Source organism: Podarcis erhardii, assembly GCF_964252035.2.
Source record: "Podarcis erhardii genome assembly, chromosome: 9".
Taxonomy (NCBI): domain Eukaryota; kingdom Metazoa; phylum Chordata; class Lepidosauria; order Squamata; family Lacertidae; genus Podarcis; species Podarcis erhardii.
The window spans coordinates 3106092-3127698 of record NC_138512.1 but is presented as its reverse complement, the minus strand read 5'-3'; the positions used below and the strand labels follow the sequence as shown (position 1 = coordinate 3127698).

Sequence of the window (21607 nt, the reverse complement as noted above, 5' to 3'; positions counted from 1 at the left end):
CAGTTTCAGGTTAAGAATGGACCTCTGGAACGAATTAAGTTCTTAACCCGAGGTACCACTGTATCTTCTCCCTAGTTAACACATAGATTTTTATATAGGACTTAACCTAAAGTTTTCATTTGGTCAGAAACTCGCTGCTTCTTGTGAACCACTGACAATCTGGCTTCCGCTCTTTTTACAAGCTGGGTTTCACGTTCACCCTGACCTCTCCATCCTTGGACAGTTACTGCTTGCTGCTGCTGCTGCTCAGATCTCAGCTTCTTCTCCCAACTCCAGGCTTACTCCTACAGGGCTGTGTCTGCCTTTTGATACACTTCAGGCACATCCCTCTCACCAAAGGTTACTCTCTGACAGCTCACTGAGTTTTAACTGAGGCCCACTGAGTGCCAGTGGAATGTCAACAAGAGTCCACATTGCAATTTAACCTTTTTTATTATTATACTGTGTCTTATAAAAGCAGTGGTCTCCAGTGTCAACTACATAATGGAACATTTCTCAAGGGACCTAGTCACCACCTTAGTAATGGTATCAGCTTAGCTGTTCCTTGGCAGGTTGCCAGCTGTAGATTACCTTATATTCCTTAGGTCTCAGTTGTGGAGGTGACCTTGCCCACCTTTTTCCTTCATTAAGTTAACTATTCACAAACCAAATGGATTTTATAATGCAGACATCCCCTCCATTATGTTCTACTCATGCACAACCACATACACGCATGGCACGGGGAAATAATAATTCATATCCAAATATGGCTGGAGAGTCCTTGGAACTTGCGAGGAGACCTGACCTGGAAGAGACCCGTCAGTGAGGGCGGAGGAAGACCCAAAGTGACCAGAGGCACAGCAGGGCATTGTTTATGCCGCTCAACCTCCCTGCCTAACAGCTGATGTGTAGGTAGTGCAGCAACAGCAGCAACAACCGCTTTCCCACATGTCTTCCAACTTCAGTTCTAGTTGTGAATATTTTTGGATATACTATTTTTGGTATAGATTGAAGAGAGAGTGGCAGAGAGGGTGTTTAGAGGGTGCTCCCCCGCGTGATTTCACTTATGTGCATGGGGGCCCAGAACACAACCCCAACATAAAATGGGGAGTTGCCTGTACAACATTTTGAAGTACAACTTTATACCATATTTAAGTAAGCTTTACTTCAGAGTTTTACTGTTTCCCCTCAGTTTTAAAGTGCTACAAAACTTTTTAAGTTAAGCAGTATTTTACTAATTATTGAAACTTCAATGATACTTTCCACAAGTTTTCCTGGGACAGATGAGGCTAATCAGCCTGTAATTCCCAGGATCCCTTTTTTTAAATTGGTGTTACATTGGATACCTTTCAATCCTTGTTTCATTTTATTATTTATTAAATTTGTATACCGCCCTGTACATGCAGGTCTCATGGTGATTCCTTTCGCTTAGTGTTATGTCTGTACATAATACGAATCCCCATGACAGGGTGAGCTCCCATCGCTCTGTCCCTGCTCCTGCCAACCTAGCAGTTTGAAAGCATGCCAGTGCAAGTAGATAAATTGGTACTGCTGTGGCGTTTCCGTGCACTCTGGTTTCCGTCATGGTGTCCAGTTGCGCCAGAAGCAGTTTAGTCCTGCTGGCCACATGACCTGGAAAGCTGTCTGTGGACAAACACTGGCTCCCTCGGCCTGAAAGCAAGATGAGCGCCCCAACCCCATAGTCACCTTTGACTGGACTTAACTATCCATGGGTCCTTTACCTTTTGCCTACGGCTGTAGTCAGGCTCATTGTTTTGCTCCAGACAAGTCATGAGCTGTAGTCAAGGTTCATCCTTAGCTTACCACTCACAGAGAGAGACAAGAGAGAGAAAGTACAACTCCAGGTTTTGACACAAGATTGATCAAAATCTTGATGTAGCTGAAAGCAGTAGGACTGGAAGAGAAGCAAAGCTGTGAATACCTGCACACTTTTGCATTCATGTTTAGCCATAATGAAAACGGCCATTACCACATGTTTATTGCAAAATGAAGTCAGGAACAATGCTTTCAGGATTTTGGAAAATTTTAATATTCATCCAAGTAGACAACTTGTACTCAGGTATCATGGAAGATCATACTGTACACATTAATTTCCTGAAAATATATGTAGTTTTAAAAGTTTGTAGCCAGAATACTACAGCAGTACCAGCACTTTTAGATTATAATGATAGACAATACAGTGGCAAAATCCTGTCTTGATTTCTGGCCCAAAGGAAGAAAGGCTTCTCTATAGATATTTTTTTTAAAAGCTTAGAGGAGATGACTGAACTGGTCCACCTTATTAGGTACATAATACTTTCAGATCCCCTCCTCCCAAAGAGAGAGAGAGATAGCTTTGAAGACTGTAACTGCTTTAAAAAGTGCTTTTTCAAACTTGTGCCCAGATGCGTTTGAACTTGATCTTGGTTTCCTGTGTACAGTAACTGCATTTAGATGTGATTTGCACTTCCACAGGTACCTTGATGTGAAGGTTTAAAGCTTAGTTTTGAGAAGAGAGACTCTAGGAGTATATACTATGGCTTCTTTTATAATGGCTATAAAAAAAGCCTCCCCTTGAAATTCGAGATTTTTAGTTTGGTCTATATTTCTACAACACGCATATACACACAATGAACTACATTCTTTCCCTCAAAGCACTGCAGGTAGAAGTATCCCCAGAGAAACATGCTACAATATTGTAGTGACAACCCCAGATGCACGAAAGTCATGACTCAGACCAGCTGAAGCTGCTTTGCTTTTGTAAATTCTTGCTGGGACAGGCACAATTTGGCTTGATTCTGTAATAAAGTTATATTCAGTATATTTTATTTGTTCCATACTTTCCTGGCATGGGAAGAACAACAGCTCACATGTGTTGAATTCTAATGCTGAAAACTTCTTTTTGAGGCAGTTTGCTTATACCACTTACTCGTAATCAAGGCATGTCAACAAAAGAAGCCATATTTGGAAATTGTTGGGTTGTTTGACTAAGCAGTATCAGACACATTCATTGGCCCCCATTCAAAATAAACTCAGCAACTTTATGAAAGTGAAAAAGAAATCCCACTTAAATTTGGGGGAAATTGGCAAACTTTGTGCTAATCAAGCTCCCTGAAAATATGTGCAGAGCATGCAGGAAAGAAGATATTCTGTTACCTTAGTAGTCAGTATCGGGGACATGATCCGCCATCTCCTCACTGGAACAAATGTGAACTGCACAAGAGCTCTAGGAAGTTTCAGAGGAGTTTTTGAGAACCCCTCTTTATACCAAGGAGGTTTGCACAAAAGATCCTTGCAGAAGGCTGTGCCCCTTGTTTTTATGTGGTAAATAGAACATGCATATGACGATAATGATTACAGTGGTACCTCAGGTTAAGTACTTAATTCGTTCCGGAGGTCCGTTCTTAACCTGAAAATGTTCTTAACCTGAAGCACCACTTAAGCTAATGGGGCCTCCTGCTGCCGCCGTGCCGCCAAAGCACAATTTCTGTTCTCATCCTGAAGCAAAGTTCTTAACCCGAGGTACTATTTCTGGGACAGCAGAGTCTATAACCTGAAGTGTATGTAACCTGAAGCGTATGTAACCCGAGGTACCACTGTAATCTATAAAGTTCCTAAAATTTACCAAGTGCTAAAAGAGTTGCGAGGGACGCGGATGGCGCTGTGGGTAAAATCTCAGCGCCTAGGGCTTGCCGATCGCATGGTCGGCGGTTCGAATCCCCGCGGCGGGGTGAGCTCCTGTCGTTCGGTCCCAGCTCCTGCCCACCTAGCAGTTTGAAAGCACCCCTAAGTGGAAGTAGATAAATAGGTACCACTTTATAGCGGGAAGGTAAACGGCGTTTTCGTATGCTGCTCTGGTGTCGGTTCGCCGGAGAAGCTTCGTCACTCTGGCCACGTGACCCGGAAGTGTCTGCGGACAGCGCTGGCTCCCGGCCTCTAGAGTGAGATGAGCGCACAACCCTAGAGTCTGTCAAGACTGGCCCGTACGGGCAGGGGTACCTTTACCTAAAAGAGTCGCACTGAACGCTGATCAGAAACACATTCCTTCCACACAATCTAAAAGGTGTGGCACAAAAGGGAAAGGAGAAGGGGAGGGAAGAGAAAAACAAGGAGATCCAGACACCAATAAAAGTTACGAAGTGGTTTTTAAAGATGCGTAATAACATAATAACGTTGGTGGCGCTGTGGGTTAAACCACAGAGCCTAGGGCTTGCCGATCAGAAGGTCAACGGTTCAAATCCCCACGACGGGGTGAGCTCCTGTTGCTCTGTCCCTGCTCCTGCCAACCTAGCAGTTCGAAAGCACGTCCAAGTGCAGGTAGATAAATAGGTACCGCTCCAGCGGGAAGGGAAATGGCATTTCCATCCGCTGCTCTGGTTTGCCAGAAGCGGCTTAGTCCTGCTGGCCACACAACCCGGAAGCTGTACGCCGGCTCCCTTGGCTAGTTAAGCGAGATGAGCACCGCAACCCCAGAGTCGTCCACGACGGGACCTAACGGTCAGGGGCCACATGGAAGCTGAACCAAAGCTGATGGAGTGAGTGCTGACTCCCAGTTCCTGTCTGCATCCAGGTGGAATGGCAGCTAAAAGATGATAGTTAAAGGACAGCAGCCAATTGAGTTAGCAGCTCTGGGGCATCTCCTTCCGCTGCAGCCTGGGGGAAGAGCTGCTGCTGAAAGATCATTCAGAGAGAGGAGGAGCCCATTGGCAGCCGAGCCAAAGCAGTTGCCTCATCCCTTGAGGGTGTCCGAAACGAATAGAACTGGCACTAATTATTTTGCTTTATCATTATCCAGCCCACTGCCCAAACCTATACATGCCAACTCACACACCCAAGAATAACAACATCTTGTTTTAAATACATTGCTTAAGAAGAAATTAATGTGATTTCTCAGAAAGACGCCGCGTGGCGGGGAGAAGACTTCATGCCCTGGGACCCTCAGGTGAAGTGCAGGGAATTTTGTTGGTGGTTGGTGGCATCCATCTGTCTCAAGAGGCAATGGAGTGCCCCTCTGGGAGGACTGGAGAATCACAGCGCCTTCTGTGGCTGCAGAGACCTAACTGCTGTCTCCCCCATTGTTTTTGCTGTATTAGGAGCAGAAGCCTAGGCAGTGTGCGTGGAGGTCCTGGGCTGCCTAGACAACCCCCCCCCCCCGTTGCTATGTGGTTCAAAGGAAAGCAGAGCAATGCATTTTGGCATCATTATTCCAGAGCTAGGCATGATGCAGTTCTTAATGTTTAAAGTTTCTTTTGGGCAGCCCACATGGGGCAGCCATAGGGTCAGGCTGCCCATGAGGCAGACTCAGGCAGCAGCTTCAGGCAGAGGAACACAAAGATTTGGGGGCTCTGCCTCCTCTAGCACTGGCAGAGAAACAGCAGCAGTGGCGTCCACCGACATTTCACCAAAATCTTGTGAGATCTCATACACTACATGAGATCTTGCTGGAACTTGCAGGCACCACCACTTTGCAGGCACTGCTGCACAAACCAGGTAAGGAAGGCTTTGGTGTGGGGGGCAAGGGGCTTTGGAATTCCAACTACAGTGACAAAATGGGCTGCGTCGCCCCTGGGCAGGCAGGAGGGAATAGATGGCGATATACTTAGCTTTAGCAATATAGCAATCATAGTCTTCTAATTGCATTAGAAGGTGAAGTTTGGGTTGGCTTTGTTCAGTCAACAGTGGCCAATGTATACTGCCGCCTCTACTGCTTTCAGTGATCATGGACGTTTTATATTTTTAACTTTTAATGTGGAAAACGAAAAAGTGTTCAAAGGCCAAACTCTTTTATGTGTATGTTCTCCATATTCCTTCAGGGAAAACTTTGTCTGAATAAAAATCAACTAAGGATGTCAGTTTCCAAGAGTAAAAGTAAGTTAAACATCAATAGAAAATGTAATTACAGCTACTCTAAATTTTGGCAACCTCACTAGAACGACCAAGATTGGGCGGAGGGATGCATTTTTAAAAAATCAGTCTTCTTTCCCCAATACAGAGATTGAACTTGCTAGCAAAACAGTGGGGGTGTTACCAAAACATACACCTAGGGTTGCCATATTTCAAAAAGTAAAATTCTTGATACCCACCAAAATTGTTAAGCTTTTTTGGGGTGAAACCTAAGCTTTTTGATTTTAAGCTTTTTGAGCTGTTTCCACTGCTTTTCCATCACGTTGCCATACATATGGGTTTTCCCTGACATTTTGCCAATTCGGCAAAATTCCTTGATGCCATTTTTACACCCGATAACAGATATGTCAGGAATTTTCCTGACGTATGCCAAGCCTACATACAGCACATTCTCTCCTAAAGAGCCAAATGACTTTATTTGTACATTTCATGTAATTTTTTTGTTTTGCCTTGTCCCCCAACTTTAATTATTAACACGTGGCCTTTTGCAGTGATGACTGTGATAGAAGTAAGAGGCAAACTTAATAATAGGTCAAAAGCAACATTAAAAAATCAAATGTGGCAGCAGAGATACAGGCAAGAGTGTTAAATTGTGCACAGGTCAATTATAAGTACTAGTGGTGATGAAACGAACAGGAGGGAGAGATCAAAAGGGAGGCAAAACTGTATTCAGCAGGAGATAACTTCATGTGGGTGGAGGATAACTGCAAAAATGCATTTTGATTAGGGGATAAAACTCAGCCTTTTGAATTTATTCTTACCAGTTTGAATAAATAAAAACATAATGTTTGAGCTACTTCCCCTTACAATTAATGCAGCACAGATATGTACTTTGCTTTTTTTTGGTTTTTTAAATCTTTTAAAAAAACTTTCATATTCTTTTTCTTGTAGATTTTCAGCACTATATCAAGCCTGCAAACGTGTGACCCACCAAGTTAAACATGGCTCGCAAACTATGTGTGATGGCCTGACGAGAGTTGCCTGGGATTGCAGAAACAGTTGTCAGGCACAATGCACAACTAGCGGGCTGTATTTGGCTTGGTAAATCGTAATGTATGCAGACCTAGTTTAGGATTGCAGCTCTAAAAACGGGTCTAGCTCACTCCTATCATGCTTTTCTGGGAGTAAGTCCTGTTGAAGAGGGGGACTTATTTCCAAGTAAACATGCACACAGTTGTGCTGTACATTTCCTTTCTCCTCGGTTCCCCACCTCTTTCCAGCCCCTCTCCAGATTTAACACTTCCGTTTACTTTGTCCTGTCATGGAGTAGTTTCAAGGCATTTGCTTTCGTATTCTTCTACCTCAGATTTCCAGAATTCCTAAAGTTTGCTTTAAACACTCAATTTCCTCAGACTATAGCTTTCCGTTTCTGTCACATATTCATGAAACTAATCATATGCAAGCATATAAAGAAACGTATTAAAAGTATTAACAAGTATTACCATAAGGGAGTCTTTCCATTATTATCATAAGATTGCATGGTTTTTTAAAAAAATAATAATAATGCTGTTTTACTTTCCCCCAAAAGATATCCTGCTGTTACCTGTAATTTAATCTGGAAAAATCATTCACATTTGAAACTGTTCTGCACTTTAAGAACTCAAGGAAGGGCTTTCGGTGGAAATTGTACTTCCGTGCACATTCCAGTGTGCATTTGGCTGCACGGAAATGCTTATATCAAGAAAAACCCTTTTCCTTGTCCTTACTTATTTTAAAATGCAGAAGACGATACCGTCCAATTGTCCAGTTTCAAATATCCTTCCAACTGAAAATAGATGGATACAGTGATACCAGGAACCACGTTTTTATGTCATTAGCACGAGGGGTTTAATGAGTATTGTCATACCAGAGCATGGATTGTCTGAAGTGGTAAACACCACAATGAATAATGGAAAGTTTTAGCAAGAGAAAACTGCATAAGCAGATTACAAAATTTATTATGAAATGTATCTGATTATTGAGAAGACTGGTTGCCTAGAATACCAGGTGCAGTCAAGCCACAGAAGACTTCCAAAGTGAAATGTGGGCCGGGAGGGAGGGAGCCATCTGTCTGCTCTAAGTATGAAGAGAATTGAGAAACAATACTTTTTTTTATCCCGCTGCTATCTCTCCTCATACATGTTTTGCAATCCTTTTGATCACTGTAGACACCAGCAAAATCTGTGATAAATCGTGGTGGGATGATGGTGGTGATGAGGGCAGTGGTGGTACACATTTACAAGTGTTGGCTTTTCTGGATAAAATAATCAAAATTTTAATTTGAGTTTTACATATCAATCAATGCAGTCTTAGTCTCCCCTAGCTGATATTACATTTGCTCTAATGTCTGGTGTTGCAACTAAAAAGGAAGACTATTAGCAGGGGTAGAATTATCACAGAAACATTTATTCTAAAATAGAAGCAGTCTCTCAAACCTATGATCTGTGTTAAAAACAGGAATAATATTTGCTTATATCTCAATTTTTTGTTCAGAATAAATAAACTCACCAGCTTCCCATACTTACTGTGGAGACGTTGCTAACAGATAATATCTGAATTTTAGAATCCTTTTGATGCAATGCAAACTGAGAGAAGTTGTTGATCACAAAGGCTGGATCAGGAATGAGTTTTACTCCTGTTAACTCAAATGCTTAACCATAGGATGTAACTGCCATGAGTTCATCTATTTCTGTTCAAGCTGTCACAAGGACCAGTTTCTCCCTATTTGTACTGAAGCAACAGGATCCTAAAATTCATATGTAGGTTACTCATATGGCCACAACGCTGTATCTTACAGCACATTTTAAAGCATGTCCACTCGCTATGTGCATCCAGAGAAATCTACCTTAGTATTCCACAAAAGCTTATGCTATAATAAATTTGTTTGCCTTCAGGTGCTACAAGATTAGGGGATGGAAGTAAGCTTTATTCCTGTTTGTCCCATACAAATAAAATATTGCATACATATCCTTAGTTAGTATGATACAATTACACAGTAAATATTCAAATCTTTCCCCTTCTGTTCTTTGCTTATACCATATTTTATGCAGGAGTTAAATCAATACACTCAAAAATAAGTACAACTGTTAAAATGATGGCCACCTTTGCCTTCTCAGGAACTTCAAGTCCTCTTCAGCCATCAGTTTATCACAGCCTGGGCTTCTTTATATCAGCAACATTTGAGAAGAAATCCTACGCATAAACATCCAATGAACCAAAAAGTTCTTAGCAGCCTGTGAAAATCTCAGCTTCTTGAGGGTGCAAATTTCCTGCAATGGTGGGGAAGAAAATCAACCTTCTGCGTTTTTCTTTTTTAATATCAGAAAATTAAACCCCATATAAAATTATTCAGGGGATTATCACAGCACCAGAGAAATCTCCGCCACCATGCCACCCCTGCCGCAACTTTCTTCTGACAAATTTCCACATTGCTTACCTGAGAAGTGGACCCTCCCGGCTCCCGCATCTTCGCCTTCCTCCTGTGCTCTTTCCCTGTGCAACAGAACTTTCTGGCGGATCCGGCCTTCACTTTCTTTCCAGGATTCTTACAAAAGTTTGCAAGTCATACAGAAGTGTGTGTGTGTGTGTGTGTGTGTGTGTGATGCTCTCTACTGCTGATCTTCAAATTAATTGAACAAAGCAGAAAAGAAATCATCAGTACACCTGCGGGGACACTGGAGGGCGCTAAAACAAAAAGCAAGTAAACATTAAAACCAAAAAAAACCCCAACCCAAAACCAAGCAGGCACTCTTTTGCAAACCTGCAGGAGAGCCCAAGAAGCTGAGCCTCCTGGTAATGGCAGGTATTTACTGAACTATTTCTCAAAGGAAAGTAAAATGGCTGTAAAACTTCTTTTTACAAATAGTTGTGCAGCTGAAGGTTGGAACTAGGGCTTAGGACGTGGTACTGCCACTGCAAAGATCACTGCAGATTCTCCTTTCTCCCATACATAATATGAAACATCTGATGCGCTTTTCGGGCAGGGCACTCCTCTTCATTGGCTGCCTCTTTTGGGGGTGGGGAGAGATTCTCAGCGCAACAGCACCATGTCATATGTTTTGTATTGCTGCACAATAAGGCTGCTGTTTTTGGTGGCAGCCAGGAGCCTTTCAGAAGGTTCAGTTCTGGCCTGCAGAAGAAGCTAAGGGGGGCTGCATTAATAGCGCTTCTAAAATGCATCGCATTGATAGGATTGCAGGCGTTTTATAAATGCACAAGGAAATGCTCTCGGCTGGCTGCTATGTGCTTTATAGTCTCAAGAACAGAAAGCAAAACGAACATGTCTTCATGAATGTATATTAACAATAACGTTTCTTATTAGGAAGAATATACATGATGGAGACAGTAAGAAATGCCTTTTGCGTCTTTAAAATGATGTTTATTTTAGATTCTTCTGTTACTGGTCATTTGGCTTTATTCTCAGAAGTATGCTATTTCATGTAAAATATTGGAAGAGGACTGTGAGAGGCTTTTGGCAGGCTGTAGTTATACAGCCCCTAGGAAAATACAATCATCTTTGGTGGATATATAATGAGGTGGTTTCTTATTACATAATCGAGGAGACAATGTCTTTTATATGCATTTTGCTTCACTTTTCACACTAAATTTATCATAATAAGCATCTGCTTTGAATAAAGAGAGTTTTGTGATAATTCAACCATGACCTCTCTGGAAGCACAAATGATTTTGCTTCACTTTCTCAGACTGGATTATTCTTTTGAAATGTTCCCCCTTTACTTTATGATAATCACTGTGTTAACATGAACTGATTAATCCCATCAGCCAAACATTGATATTATGGCTCAAATGGACTTTCTCCAGAAAGCCTCTGGCGATGACACCACTGGTTTCATCACTGCAGCTAAAGAAATTCAGGGGTGTTTACACTGTCAGTCAGTTTGAAGGCTGAGCAGAAAACCATACGAAATAATATATGTGACATTCCTTTTCCTAATACATAAATGGGGAAGCCATTACCAAGAATGGGTTCCACATGGAACTGGACAAAAAAGTGCCTCAAAGCAGTGAGCCTGTGTAAGTGTTAGTCTGAAATCATGGGAAGCGAATCCCATTAAACTCAGTAGGACTTTTCTTTGAATAGAGTTGCTTTTAAAACTTCTTATTACTTTAGTTCATGATGAATTGTTGACTTAAAGTCCAAGACTATCCCAATATGTTTTGGCAACTAAGACAGAAATTGAACTAGTTTCCTCTCTTACTAAAGAGCATCCCAAGGTAAAGGAACTTGCAATCTGTTTTCAACACTTCCAAATATTTTCATTGTTCTTTTTATAGTCTTACTTCAAACTTTTAGAAGCAGCCTTCTCAAACTTCCTATCTTTCCATTCATAAACAGAAGAAAATGAAAAAGAAATATATGACCCACGGCAATGAAGACACATTTCAGGCATTGTGACACAAAGCCCCTCAGCCTCTTATTAGCAAACCAAACACCGCCTTTGTTTTTTGTGCTGATGTTGGTTTTCACTGCTGTTTGAACGACCTTTTATTGTCTCTCTATTGTCACGTAGCTGCCCTGCTCTCCTGCATTTAAGGCCACAACTGTTAGCTAGGCTTCCCAAACGTTGCCCATGAAGTTTCCGCCACTGCTTAAATCAAACATTTTCCAGAGAGAAGGAATGTGTTGCCATGCTTCTCGTTCTGATCCAAACAACCCGTGTTAAGCCACGACTATAGACTTACGCTACAAGATCCAAGAGAGTTCACTCTGACTGGGTTGATTAAAAGGCAAAGAGCAAGATGGATGGAGTCAGTTGTGATCCGCAGGCTTCAGCATCCCGCTGAGAGCCAGTCTCTGTCATTGTGCAGGCCTCTGGGTACCAGACTCGTCAGGGTCTTCTCAGCTCTAAAAGGAAAGTGGGCTTTGTTTGCCTTTAAGCATCTGCAAACTCTACTGACACATGATCTGCCCTCTCAGCAAGACCACTCATTAGACTGATTATCACTTCAAAGTTTTCATTATCATTCATCTCTAAAGGCAATTAGGAATGGGTGGCTTTGAGTATCAGACGCTAGGTGACACTATGTGACTCATCTTTATTGATTCTTTTGTGGCAAAAGACAGTGATTGAGATGATAGGATTGCAGCCTACCTGCCCCTTTGACTGGTAAAAGCTGAAGGAAAAAATGGTGTATAATTAACTGACAGTTAATATAGGTTCTGTTTAGTGTTCCAGGAACACAATAGGGCAGGTTGCCCAAAAGGAACAAAGTAATGAAAACTCCTTTGACAAGTTAAACTCTAAAGCCAACTGTGTAATTATCTGACAGTTTTAAAAGACAGGGGCTAAAGAAGGCTGTCTTTCGTATTAATGAGACCCAAAGAATTCCTGGGTGTGGATAATAAGGAGTCACAAACAATAACAAGAACAGTTAAAGGGTGTGTGTCTATTTCTCTAAGCGTGTAGTTTAGGGACCATTTTCCTAAGAGGATGTTTGAAAAGAGAATGTAAATGCAATTGAGAAATGAATTTAAATTATTTTTGGGACTCTGTTCTAACCTTGTTTAAGTAATTATACCTTTAGATACAGCATCATCTTGATCCTACCAGACAGACAGGTTTTATCAGTTCTAGGTTACAGGCAAAACAGTCACAAAGAGGGACATTTCTGTCCCCTTATAAATTTCCAGCATCACAACAACAAACACCTAAAAACTTACAAGTTTTTGCACAACCATTTTGTGAGATAGAAATATTTTCTCTGATGTGACTTACCATGTGAGATTGTCACACTATAGACGTGCAGTGGTCGGTCCAAGCACAGACAAAACTTAAGGTTTCAATGACTATCAGGCTTAACAGCAGGCGTAAAAGGCAACCAACTTTAAAAGCCATGCCTTTTTTTCTTCTGTATGGCATCATAACTGGATTTATTATTATTAATCACCTTTAGTATTATTAATTACCTGCCCTTTACCAGCGCAGACCCCAGAGTGGATTGCAACTATTAAAATTCAGTACTAAAAAGAGTTAAAACAAATTACACTCACAGAAAATGGACAGGTCTCGAAAACACACATTTCAGGGTAAAAGAGATGCATCTTCAGCATTTACCAAAATCTGTATGGTGAAGGCACCAGATGCTCCAGGGCCCTCAATTTATGGAATCCCTCCCTGGCTGTTGTTTCCCCCTAATAGCTTGCCCTTACCTTGGCTGCTTGTGTAGGAGGATTCTACCAGCTGAAGAAGTTTGCTGCTATTGAAATTCATTTTGTTAGTTTGGGCCCAGTTTTCCAATCTGTTAAGGTCATCTTGAATCCTGATGCTGTCTTCTGCTGCATTAGCTACCCCCCCCCCCAGTTTGGTGTCACAGTGCACACACACCATTTGAATAGCAATGGTAATCAACGGGGGGGGCAGCCCCCTCAAATATTTTATTGGGGAGGTTGAAAAGACCCCTCAGCCTCTAGGTCCAGGAGTTGGTTCCTATGAAAAAGAGCACAGGCTTCGTAGGGAATGGTTTTGCTCACTTATTCCCAATTTAATTCCATAGTTTCACTCACGGATAGAAAACTCTTCAGAGTAGCTCAACACATTTTGGAGTAGAACGCCCCTTCAGGTGCTTGAATTGTAATGGTAATATCATCTTAAAGGTAAAGATAAAGGACCCCTGACAGTTAGGTCCAGTCGTGGACGACTCTGGGGTTGCAGCGCTCATCTCGCTTTACTGGCCGAGGGAGCCAGCATTTGTCCGCAGACAGTTTTTCCGGGTCATGTGGCCAGCATGACTAAGCTGCTTCTGGTGAAACCAGAGCAGTGCGTGGAAACGCCATTTACCTTCCCTCCAGAGCGGTACCTTTTTATCTACTTGCACTTTGAAACTGCTAGGTTGGCAGGAGCTGGGACAGAGCAATGGGAGCTCACCCCATTGCTGGGATTCAAACTGCAGACCTTCCAATCGGCAAGCCCAAGGCTCTGTGGTTTACACCATAGCGTTAATAAAAAATTCCTCTACAACCTTTTCAAGCTGGTTCTTGAGTTGCTTATATTTTAAGAACAAGGCATTTTTAATTTTAAGAATTTCTGAAGCTCCTGAAGAAGGGGTATTGTTTTATTCCAAAGCACTTTGATCTGCTTGTGAAGAGTTTTGCATCAAGGAATACTGGAACTGTTATAGTTACTGTATTTGAGGTGTCTCTCCCCACCCCCACCCCTTTATTTTATTTTATTTATTTCCTTATGCTCAATTCACATAACATTTTTTTGGATGTGTAAGTAATTGAAATGGGCAAATAATCTGATGCTCTGCAAAATTACCATGCAACAAATGCTTTGGTAATGAATCTCCTGACATCAGCAGGATGCACAGCATTGAGTTCTGGTGCTGCTTTCCCCAGCTGTCTTTTGCGTCTTAATCTGAGCTAAACAAATTATAGGTAAAAGGCTTTAATTGGAGTGTTGTTCACTGAGACACTCAACACTGGATCAATTAACGAACAAGATAAGTATAGTAAACAAAGATAACATTTTGTTTAGATGGGATGTTGCCGATTACAGACTCTCCAGAAACAGCCTGCACAGGATCACAGTTAAATAGCATTATCTTTCAAAGTACATTTTGTTTACCTGTTAGGCCTGCTTATAAATCCCCACTGACAGATGCTGATGTTCTTTTATTTTAAAATGGATCAACTTGTGCTTCCTCCCTCCTTTGACACAGTGCCCATCATGATTCTGAAGATGCAAAGAGTGAAAGTAGAAGATTTGTAGGCAGACTTTAAATCCACTGGTGGAAAAGGGAAAAATACCTGGGCTACCTTAGGACCAAAGACTCACCTAAGTCACCTAAGTCAGCATCCTTTTCCATGGTGGCCAAACCCTTCTGCTCTTGCTTGCTCACAGCAACTAGCGGGTTTCACATGGCCATTAGGACATAGTCTCTAGTTTACACAAATTTAAGGAGGATAAAGCTATCTCCACATCTTGCGGGAGCAAATTCCTCAGATTAAGTATGCACTGTGTGAAGTGCTTTATTTTATCTGTTCCGAATCACCAGTAATCTCTTCTGCATCCTAAATCATCCCCACCACCACTGACTCCAAACTCTTATTCACAAAATTGACTTTTTGATCTCAAGATAACCAGATGACATTGTTTGAATCACTTCATGGCTTCCCAGCGGCTTGTGCCTTCTGTCTTCTGAAGCATTATCTTGGTTTTTCCTATAGTTAATTAATTAACATAGGAAGGTTTTCTCCCTACTCTCTCCCATCAGAGTTTTTGCCTGCTTCAGAAATATGAGTTTAAAATGAATACTTCCTTTCATCAAGATTAATTCTGCTTTTGGTCATGTATTTCTGTTCAAAGCAAGTATGCTGGATAAATAGGAGTGCAACTTGCAACACCAGCACTGATTTCTCAGATGACCTTATCAAATACTCTCAGCCCCTCTTCTGCACCAAGAGAAAGAGCTGAACTTGTTTCATTTGCTGGAGCCACCCAAGGCTTATATACAGGTAAATTAAATGCAAATAGATCCCTATTTAGGGTGCTTTCTGATCTAAGAGAACGCAGCATGTTTTAGCTATACTGACTATACAGCTATACAGATCAGGGGCACTGTTGAGGGGGTGCCCTGGATCTTTCACAGTGGACCCTAAATCACCTGACCTTTCCCCCCTTCTACTTTTAACTTTTTAAAAGTTTTGCTTATAATAAGGTTACCAGATGTCCCCGTTTCCCCGGGACAGTCCCCAGATTTACAAATCAGTCTCCTGACAAAATCCATCTGTTTAGTAGGAAGTTGAAAAGTGTCCCCGGATTCATTGAAAAAAATCTGGTAACCTTAGCTTATAAGGCAGCAGTGCCCACTGCAAAGTACAGTGCTAGCTGTAGACCAGGCCTCCTGTGCTGACAACATTTGTGAAACAATTGCTCTTAAGGTCACAGATACATAGCTGGCATATTGTCTGGTTTGGCCCTGACAGACAGCATTTGATATCTTTGATGTTTTTGAAGACACAACGTATTTCTGTGACTGTGCTTTGTTTTAACTGTTTTTAACACTGAACAGTTTTATAACTGCTTTAATGTTACTGTAGAATGTCTTCCTTTTATTTGTTTTTGGAAACAAAAATATAAATATTTGATGATGATGAATACCCTGCCCATCTGGGTGGCTTCCAGCAAAATATTAAAATACAATAATTCATCAAATATGAAAAACTTCCCTAAACAGGGCTGCCTTCAGATGTCTTCTAAAAGTCAGATAGTTGTTTATTTCTTTGACATCTGATGGGAGGGCATTCCAGTTTTCAATCTGGTAAATTGGTTTCCAATTTTTTTCAGTTTTGCAATAATAAATAACAATACCCCTGGCCATGTGGGATTTGACAAACTCAGATCTGAAAATAGCATGATGATTGAATTCTGCTAGTGTGTGCAAATATACTTTTAATTAAAATGATTGATGGCCCTTGAATGTTGAAGGAAAATCTAGCCAACCCATATTCCCCCCCAATGGACTGTATTAGTAATTTATTTAAATGTTTAAACCATCCTATAGTACAAATGGAGTCATCTTCAAATTGGTTCAAAGTGTTTACAGCTATTGGAAACTTCACTGGTGGCAGGAGGGCTTTTTAAGGAGCCAGGGCCGGCCCACTCATTAGGCGGAGTGAAGTAGCCCACCTCAGGTGGTGGACTCCCACAGGGCAGTGCCTCCATGGGGGCCACACCCAACCGCCCCGCCACTGTCACCGGGGTCCCATGTGGCTTCTGGCAAAATCTCACAGGACTCTCGCAAAATCTCGCCGGAAGCTGCAGTGATCCTGATAAGTGAGGCTTCAGCGGGGGGTACGGGGGACCATTTGCCCATTTTGCCTCTGGTGGCGAAATGGGTTGGGCTGCCCTTGCATGGAGTGGTCTTGGGTTTCCCATTCCCATGTGCTTTATTACAACAAAGTCTAATAATCCATCTCTGCTTCTGTACAATCTGATCCTAAGATCATCCCAATACATTTTGGTCCCTGAGGCATAAAATTCAAATGCCACACACACACGCACACTTCCACTAATAACATGGGGCAAATCCATTGCCACACAAACAGAACACTTGCTTCTGCGTTTCCATTAATTTCAGTGAGTCAAAACTCATTGGGCTCTGTAGATCAGGACTGCTTGAACTACTAATTCTTCTGAGAGCGTTTATCTGCAAATATAACAGAGAAAGAAAGAAAAATAAAAACATTTCCAGCTGACATTGACAGTAAAAAATTTACATCAACCCTACTTTAAATTTATAAATCAATATAAGCAATCCATATGTCCAAAATAGGTATCTATATAAATGAGACTGATGATTCTAAGCCATCTGTTTAAATCCAGAAACAGCAGTAAAGTCTTCACGCCAGTGAGTATTCGTAGATGGCTGAGGCTTGTTCTTCCTGCCATAGTCCCAGTTTGGCCAGATACACAAAGATTGGTGAACATTTCAATAATGAATTTTTGAAAGACAGACAGAAGATAGGAAAGATGCAACTGATCTTCTGTCATTTTCATGATTACTTGCAGAAGTAAGAAATGTTTGGTTGATTGAGTCACAGGGACCTCCTGTGGCAGACAAAATTCTCAACATGGCAGACTTTTAAAATAGGAAAGATTCAGTAGTGTTGCCTCACATTTGTTTCTGGAATGCTTCAGGTGATAAATAAACCACATTTTGCTGACTATTTGCAGTAGCTACATGGTGTGAATCTTTGTGGGGATATGTCCCAATTAATTATTCTCTTTGGCCCATTTCTAATAGTGCCAAATGCCATATGGAACCATTAAAATGTTAATTTACATTTACTATTGTAGGGAAATTTGCTGTGATATTGTGCAATTACTCAACTTATAGATAAGGCTAAATGGACCATAATTGAAACCACCTTTGAAGATGGTTAATGTTTCAATCTTTGGTTTTAAAAGAGCTACCATTCCAGAGAACTGTGAAAATTCTGTGAGTGGGCAGGAGATGGTGGAGAGGAAAATTAAATACGAACCCCAAAATCTGGGATCCGTAGCATAGGTGGGTGGAGATGAGAAAGGCCTTTCTCTGAAACCCTGGAGAAGATTAATATTCTTTATTTATTTTTGGATTCATCATCAGATCTCAGGGCGGTTCTTCCAAATACTGATCCAAATGTCCTCAGACAAGCTCATTAAGCTCTTCTCTTACATTAATATATAAATTCTTTCAATTCACCGTATATCCCGCCTTCCTTCCAAATCAACTAGTAAACTGGTATACATAGAAATGTTTCTCTGGTTTCTTAACTATACAGTGGCACCTTGGTTTGCATACGTCTTGGTTTGCATACGTCTTGGTTTGCATATGTTTTGGATTAAAAACATGTGAAACCTGGAAGTGTGTGTCCTGGTTTGCAACCTTTTTTTGGATTACAACCCATTTTTTTTGGAGGCCCCATTGGCGAAAGCACCGGACCTCCGGAATGAATTATGTTTGTAAACTCAAGGTACCACTGTAAATATTCCATATCTAATAGTTCTTTGCTGTCCTAGTCAGTTGTTTTAAATAAATGCTCATCTGCACAAATTTATAGTACCGTCTAGTCTGTTTTGAAATTGCATGTATGTTCTCACATAACTCTCCTCAATCCAATCCTGAAATACCTATCTGCATAATATTGAGCTCAAGATTTAAAAGTGCCAATGAAACCATTATTAAATTCTGGGTTAAATTGAACATGCTGTATTATAGCCCAAAGGGTATTACAATCAGATTCCCAGTTCAAGGTCTGTTGAAGCTGATGGGTAGAACTTAGAACCTGTCATCTTCAGCAGCAATTTTGCAAAATGCGATTGCTACAGGTAGCCAAGGCCTTTAGTAAGGATGAGCTTGTCAAGCCTTTCATGAAACATCTCACCCCAGCAGCTACAACCCTCAGCTTTTTGAAAGAAGAGCAAGATAGAAATGTGATAGATATCAACATATTTGTCCTCTAATCCTAAGTATTTGTGTAGGGAGAAGTAACATACCTGTTACACTAGACAAAACATATTCTTGGGGATGTGCTACTAAGCTATAAGCAATACGCCATACAGTGGGTCCACATTGTGGAGGTGGAAAATACATCTGACCTACGTGTGGGTAATTGTCTGGGCACCTAGGTTGTTAGACCCTTTTGCATCTCCTGTTTAGTCTTCCTTAAAGCTCTTGTGCCCCTCTCTACCCCTCTAGCAATGAACAGACCATACATTGTTAAGTAAGTTTAAAAACTTTACTTACTAAAGCCAAAGGTCTGCTTCATGTATTATTCCAGGCAGGAGTAAGGAGAACACAGGTAGATTACTCTTGGTTGCAAAATACAGCATATAGTTTCAAACATGTGGTCTAAAGTTTGAGCAAGTTCAGGCACATCTGTCCTGGTGGATTACATGGAGAGAAGAGAAAGGAGCAGAAACAGCTTCACTTCCTCCATCCCGGCGGTAATGGGGCATGACCTAGCTGAGTCTAGGAACAGACGTCTCTGGTCTTAACCTCTTCATGTTCTAACTAGCACTTATGCATAGTTTTAATTGACTGCAATTTCCCACACACGTCTCCTTTCCTACTTCCTATGCTGTGGCCACCTTCTTGCCCTGCCCTGGACAGAGGGCAAACAGCAGTGACTGCTACTGAGAAGGAGGAAACATGGCTTCTACACATAACTGCCATTACTCCTTGCCTGCTGACACTACTGCTAGCAGCGACCACCATGGCATTGTCAAGATACAAAACAGGTGAACGAGCAGCGGTGGCTGCTGCTTCAGTCCAGCACCCTGGCTCACCTGCTCACTTGCCTGGGTGGCAGACTTTGCAAAGATGCAGCTGATGTTTCTTGGTCATCTTTCTTTGTCCTTTTGGTAGCAATGGCTGGTGCTTCTGGTGGATAAGCAAGAATGGGCAAGCAGCTGCTACTGCTTACCCTCCACTACTCTGGGACAAAGGGAAGGAAGAAGAGGTGCTGCCGTTGCTGCCACAGGCGGGAGCACATATGTCAAATGATAGACAGAGAAGGGGGTCAAGGGCCCAAATCCCCCCAGTGGAACCTAACAGCAGTACAGGGTGGGGGCCACTCATCCACTACTACTGCCACCCAGAAACAAGGTCCAGTGGGTCTTCCTAGGCTCTCAGCAAATGCTTGAGGACATCAGTTCTGTTGTTGTACTTCATGCAAATCATGACCACAACTGGGGCAAAGTTAAGCACTTTTTAATCCTGCGGCTTTCAAGAGCAGACTTGTCTCCCCCTGAAATCAAAGGCACCTAAGACTGCTTAATTAATTTTCCTTTAGATGGTGAGAAAATGAATCTTACACGTTTGGCTTAAGCCAGCATTTCCAGAGCAGCATTTCTGATTCTTAGCTTACATGTGTGTTCCGTTAATAGGCATAATCTTGCTGTAATGTGTCCTTTTGTTTTAAAGGGCTTCACCTTTAGCCATCCATTGCATAACACAAGAGGATGCTGTTTCAGTTTGGGAGCTGCAAGTCCAAGGGTCTGTGACCTTGGTGCCTTTGGGGTGGACTAAGCCCAATCAGGAAAGGCTGCCACCCCCAGCTCCTGCCACCCCACCTTCTAAGCATCTGTGGGTGCTCAAACAGCAATTTCCTCCTCTGTAATCTGGCAATTACAATGCAGTCATGGAGTTGTCTTTCTCCATCTCTCTCCCCCCACCCCTCCCTTGATCTTGGTGCCTTTTCCAGCTTTAAGTTGTTAGAAGTCTGGCTTCTTTAGTCTGAGGGCAGAAAGATACTGATAATTTTTCTTTTGATCTGTTATTGGGGAAAACAACTCCACCAGGAAAAAAAAAGATACAGGGAACTGTGTGTGCAAGAGGACAGAGAGGCGTTCCATACTTAGAGTTCCATACTTAGAGCTGAACTCAGTTCCCATTTCAGTGATCAAGCAGCAGCGTGAAACTTAATTAAACTGACATGTCTAAGTGCAAATAATTGCAGTGATTTTTCTTTCATTTTTTGCCTTTCCTTGAAGCATTGCTTCTATTGCTCTGAGTGAGAGGAGAGCAATGTTGACTTTCCTATTTCAGGACTGCACTTGTCAAAACGACTGAATTGTTAACTTTAGTTTTTAAATGCAGGATCACCACCACACACTAGTATTTTCTATCCATTTGCTAGCATTCTGATATTGTCTTCTCAGTTCCATCACACTGTCATGCAGCCAAGAAACTGAACTCAAGAGCCGCCAAACAACTTCACAACTAAGCAGTGTTGCCCCTTCAGCTCTGACAGTGAAAACGTAATGTGTTTCACCTAGCCCAAGAAACCTCAGTCTTAGCCACCTTTAAAGCTAGATATATACTTTGACAGGAAAAAATGTAAGAATGTCTTTGTGCAGCTCCCACTGGAAGATTTGTAGTGCCACATCACAATCCTGGATGTGCATGAAGTCAGGGGAGGGGAGGGCACTGGCGGAGGAACAGGGGAGTTGGGGGAGCGCATCGCCCCTGGCACCATTGGGGAGGGGGGTACCACCGCAGCTGCCCCCCCAGACACACGCCGGGCGCCACACCCACAGGATGCATGCCACACCCCTGGGACGCGCACCAGCTGCGCCCCCGCCTGCTCTCCACCCCCAGTGACGGACCATGCAGCTTCACCACAAGGGAGGGGAGCAAAAGTGAAGGGAGCTTGCACAACAGCCATTGCATGGCATGGGAACAAGAAGAGAGGGGTTCAGAGGTTTCAGTGGTGGCATAAAACAATGGCAGAAGT

General features: G+C 42.1%; 1 long non-coding RNA gene across 1 annotated transcript; it reads right to left on the bottom strand.

Annotated features, from left to right (window-relative positions):
• Positions 1-8114: 8114 nt before the first annotated feature.
• On the bottom strand, positions 8115-11869 carry LOC309350014. The gene is made up of 3 exons (XR_014160255.1): positions 11566-11869; positions 9299-9481; positions 8115-9131 (listed from the first exon to the last, which is right to left on the bottom strand). It is a non-coding gene; the product is annotated as an uncharacterized lncRNA (long non-coding RNA).
• Positions 11870-21607: the final 9738 nt, after the last annotated feature.